Source organism: Pan troglodytes, chromosome 4 (genome assembly GCF_028858775.2).
Source record: "Pan troglodytes isolate AG18354 chromosome 4, NHGRI_mPanTro3-v2.0_pri, whole genome shotgun sequence".
In the NCBI taxonomy this organism is placed as follows: Eukaryota; Metazoa; Chordata; class Mammalia; order Primates; family Hominidae; genus Pan; species Pan troglodytes.
In genome coordinates, this window is record NC_072402.2 from 124,993,565 (window position 1) to 124,998,876 (window position 5,312).

A 5,312-nucleotide genomic window follows, 5' to 3' on the forward strand; every position below is an offset into this window, starting at 1 on the left:
GTGGAGACCATAGCCAGAACTTTGGGTGGCAGAGCAGACAGATGGGAAGAAACTGAGCCCTTGCTGATGTCATCAAGCCACCAAATCAACTGCAGTCAGTTCCTTCTGCCTACCTCTAGATCACTTTTTAAACAAACAGCAAATGTCATGATGCAAGCCACTGTTAGTAAAGGTTTCTGTATGCTGCTGCTGGAAGTATTTCTAATGATACAGCCAATTTGCAAGCGTGGAAATTGTTCTTTCTCTCTTAAAAAAATTCATGTCATACACAGGGCAGGGAACATCACACACTGGAGCCTGTTGGGGTGGAGGGCTGGGGGAGGGATAGCTTTAGGAGAAATACCTAATGTAAATGATGAGTTGATGGGTGCAGCAAACCAACATGGCACGTGTATACCTATGTAACAAACCTGCACTTTGTGCACAGTTAACCTAGAACTTAAAGTATAATTTAAAAAATTATGTCATACATGCATATGGTAAAGCAAAATGTTGAAAAATATATCATGGTGTTAAATAGCAAGTACAAGTATTATTCCGAGCTCCCAGTGTCCTCCTCAGAGGCAACTACTTTTAATTGCTTCTGTTTCAGTCCTCTGATGGTTAGACTGTAATTTAGGGTAATTTGCCTATTCTTCTATACTGAACACATTATTTAGACAGTATATATTCCTTCCCTACTTTGAAAGAATTTATTTTCTACTATTCCCCACATGTATTACATTTCCTCTACAGCTACATTTATAGCTTTAAATCAATAAGTGCCACTTTTCACATTTTTTACATTATATATAATTAAATGCAGAATTAAGCGGTTTAATCCCCAGAAAATGGAATGTAATCCTATGTCACTAAACTAGTCATAGAAGCATGTTCTAGGCATTGAGATCAAATGGATTCTCTTTCTTCACACTCAATTTCTTCAAAATCATGCCACACTTTAGTTGTTCATATTTACACACTGGTTCTTGAAACTTTTTTTTTTATCCAAAATTGCTAATTGTCTTACATTTTTCTTGTTGCAAACAGAAACACACGTGTTCTTCATGATATCACAAAGACATCAGCTTCTTAGTTATACTGTTGTTGAATGAAAAAAAACTTTCTTAGAAGATATTATTTTCCTAGGTGTCTGATTTCCTATCCTAATTTGGTCAATAACATATTCCTACAGAACTGTGAAAAAGGCATTGTTCCATTTTCTTCTGGTGGTATTTCAAATGAGAAGTTCGATGCCAATTTTATTTTAATTTTTCTGTAACTTTTTTCTTGACACTCTTTAGCATTTTTCCCTGCCCTTCTTTAGTGTTTAATTCCACAAGAATGAATTTGAGAGTATCTATATATTTACTCTGCTTCATATAGAACCTTCAATCTTTTTATTTTCAGTTCTGGAGATTTTCTTCTACTATTTTTTCTTTAGTTAAAAATAAAATAATTCACACACCATAAAATTCACCCTTTTAAAGCATACAAAGAAATGGTTTTTTTTTATATTTACAAAGCTGTGCAACCATCACCACAATCTAGCTTCAGAACATTTTCATCACCCCCAAAAGAAATCCCACACCCATTAGCAATCACTCACTCATTACCCCTTTCCCGCAGTCCCGGGAAACCACTAATTTACTCTCTGTCTCTATGGCTTTGCCTATTCTGGACTTTTCATATAAATGGAATCATACAATATGTGGCCTTTGTGCCTGGTTTTTTTCACTCAGCATAATGTTGTCAAGGTTCATCCATGTTGTAGCATGTAGCTCCTTTCCTTTTTGTGACTGGATAATATTTCATTGTATGTATATACCACATTTTGTTTATCCGTTCTTCACCTATGGTTTATTCAATGATTTTCTCCTGCACATTTTTTTTTCAGCTTTCTTCTGACAGTTCTGTTAGGCGGGTATAGGACTTCTATTGATTCTCTGATTATAACTTTTGTTTCATACTTTTGATTTCTTTTTACTCATCATTTTGGTAGATTTCCTTGATTTCATTTTTCAGTGTTTGTGTTACAGGTAAAATTTTTTAGCAGCCATATTTTTATGAGACTGAAGTGCTACCGACTGAGCTAACGAGGCACCTTAGCCATATTTTTAATTTCCAGTAACCCTTTCTTGTTTTCTGGTTGTTCCTTTTTTATAAGAAGCCTCTTTTGGGCTTGATGCAGTGGCTCATGCCTGTAATCCTGGTGCTTCAGGAGGCTGGGGTGGGAGCATGGTTTGAGGCCTGGAGTTTAAGACTAGCCTGGGCAACAAAGCAAGGTACCCATCTCTACCAGTACTTAAAAAAAAAATTAGATAAGCATGGTGGCACGTGCCTGTAGTCTCAGCTACTCCATAGTAGGCTGAGGTAGGAGGATCCCTTGAGCCCAGGAATTTGAGGCTGCAGTGAGTTATGGTCATGCCACTGCACTGGTCACAGTAGTGTCATGACTTTATTTCTGCCTTATTTCTTTACCATAAATGTCATGTGGCTTCGCAAGGGGGAAGTGAACTTGTGTGCCCGGCATGCCATCCTGAAGTGTAAGTCTTCAAGGATCCAATGCATAAGAATCTATGGTACATCCAAGAGGTTGGCAAATAGTCAAATTATCAATTTTATTTATCTTATCTTTTCTTTTTTTTTTTTTTTTTGAGACGGAGTCTTGCAGTGTTGCCCAGGCTGGAGTGCAGTGGCATGATCTCGGCTCACTACAAGCTCCACCTCCTGGGTTCACGCCATTCTCCTGCCTTAGCCTCCCCAATAGCTGGGACTACAGGCGCCCACCACCATGCCCGGCTAATTTTTTGTACTTTTAGTAGAGACGGGGTTTCACCGTGTTAGCAAGGATGGTCTCGATCTCCTGACCTTGTAATCCATCCGCCTTGGCCTCCCAAAGTGCTGGGACTACAGGCCTGAGCTACAGCGCCCGGCCTGGGCCTCTCCTCTTTCTTCTTGCCAAGAACTTCACAAAAGTATATTTCTCTCGGATGGTCTTCCTTCTGGTCACAGTAGTGTCATGGCTTTATTTCTGCCTTATTTCTTTACCGTAAATGTCATGTGGCTTTGCAAGGGGGAAGTGAACTTGTGTGCCCAGCATGCCATCCTGAAGCGTTAAGTCTTCAAGGATCCAGTGCATAAGAATCTATGGTACATCCAAGAGGTCGGCAAATAGTCAAATTATCTGGATGTATCTGGATGCCTTCTTAAGTGAAATAATTATTCAGAAAAAAGAACAAGTTCCATGACTCACACTCACATCACCATGTACTTTGGCTCTCTTCATTCAAGTTATTTTTTTTTTCAGTAAAATAAAGCCCTAATTAAAAGAAAAAATGAACAGATTCTCACAGGTAGTTTCAGGAAGTATCCCAAAGACACTTAGGTATTGACATCTTCGAGAAGTTTAGCTTAGTTTTTTAGCCATTCTGTAAATATGGCCTGATAGTAGGTTACCTCCCCAGCTTACATATTTGTGACATGGATGGAAGCTACAACTTAATTTTTAGCTGCGTGGAACCTGAATCAGGGCAGCTTGACCTGGGTCGTAAAGAAATTCAAAAGGGACTCAAGACGTTATATTAAAACCTACTAAAGTGGATATAAAAATATAAAACACATGCCTCACCTCAACTCCCACTAATTTTTTGAAATTCTTTAGAAAAGGAAAATTCATTTAAAAACAAAACTAAAACACCCGTTTATCTTTCCAAGGCATAAATGACCACTATCTTTCACTTTGGGGCTTTTCTTTCTCTCTCTTAAAAATTCAAGGGGAGTTGGAGAGGCTATAAAAGTCTGTCTTTGGGTTGCAAAAAAACGGAAGCTTTCTGTAGGCAAAAATTTCCAGCGGGTGGGCTGCAGTCTCCTCCCCGTGAGATCTTGCAGGTATAATATTCTGGCAAAAACGACTTTTCATTCCATGAGAGGGAAGGAAGACAGTGAGGACATCACAGCTTTCAAACCTCTTGTTGTCCACCGTCCTGGAGTGGGAAGGTGGTGAAGCTCTTACATTCGCTTGCCTTTTGTTTCTTCTGGGTCTTCGCTGTGATCTCTTTCCCTGTCCCCCGCCGGCCGCACCTGGACACAGTAAAGGGCCACAGTAAGGGCTCTCAAGCTTTGGAGCCGCTGAGTCATCTGATCTTCATCGCGCTAAGCTCCTGACAGATGTTACACAGGTCAGGGATGTTTGGGCAAACCTCTCACCGTGGCGTTGGAGTCCAGTCCAGCTCTGTCACTAATGCTTAACCTTCCTATGGGCTCAGTTTTCTCACTTGTAAAAAGGGGTCCCTAATACTTGCGCACCTTACAGGAAGTAACATAAGCCAGAGTATTTGTGAGTGCGTTTTGGAAAGCATAAAGCCCTCTTGCAAATGTGAGATGTTATTATTGCTTCCCTTACCCTGGCTCTAGTTCCAGCCCGGGGCCTGCCCACAGAAACCAGCTGTTCCTGTTTCCTCTGTGTCCCGCGGTAGCACCGAGGAGGCTGGTGCACTGGGCTCCGTGGTTCCCGCCCGGGCCCGCCGCAGCCGGCTCTGAGGAAGCGGCTCTGAGGAAGCAGCGCACCGCCAGCCTCGTCCTCGCGCTGGCGACCCTGGGGCGGGTCACCTCGCCGGGTCGAGGCCTCCCGGGCAGGCCTGGCGGAGGGAGGAGCGAGGCCTGCCTGCGGGAGACCCGGGGAGACGCGTCATGTGCAAAAGGGTGAGGCTGCCAGGAGCTCACTCGCCGAGGAGTGAAAGAACGGGGTGCGGAGGCTGCTCGAGGGGAGGCGAGGCGGCGGGGAGGCGAGCGCGAGCGACCAGGAAGCAGGAAACCCGGGCAAGCTACCTATGCCCTTTACGGCACCTGTTTATTTTCAAGTGGCTTCCTCCCTCACCTCCTCTGGGCGTGTGTATCAGCCGGCATGGCGTCTCTGCCCCATGCCCTGGGCCGCCAGGGGCCCGCAGGCTACGCGGGAGGTGGAGGGAGGGGAGCGAGCAGCGCACCCCCCTCTAGCGGCCGAAGCAGGGACGCCCAGGGCGCAGGCTTTCGGGCTGGACCTCGAGAAACGTGTGCAAAGTATGTGTTTTTGCTTGACACTTGGAGAATTCTGGTTTTTTTTGGCTTTATTCCTGAAAGCAAAAATGGGCAATTAAGATAAATGAAAAAGAGAGGCATCAATAAGAAAAACGAAAGAGTTCATCAGTGAATTTTTATGGCATCTAAAATTTTAGTTTTTGGTAATTTAGTTTTAGGCAGCAGATGAGACTGTAATATCCCTTGTAGTTTGTCCATGTCGTTCCCCAAGTGTGAAGTACTATGGCCATCGGCAGCAAAAAAGCGTATTGGTG

General features: G+C 43.2%; 1 long non-coding RNA gene across 1 annotated transcript; it reads right to left on the minus strand.

Annotated features, from left to right (window-relative positions):
• Positions 1-3,622: 3,622 nt before the first annotated feature.
• On the minus strand, positions 3,623-4,938 carry LOC134810103 (uncharacterized). Its single transcript, XR_010157322.1, has 2 exons — positions 4,859-4,938; positions 3,623-4,062 (listed from the first exon to the last, which is right to left on the minus strand). It is a non-coding gene; the product is annotated as an uncharacterized LOC134810103 (long non-coding RNA).
• Between the last annotated feature and the right edge of the window lie 374 nt (positions 4,939-5,312).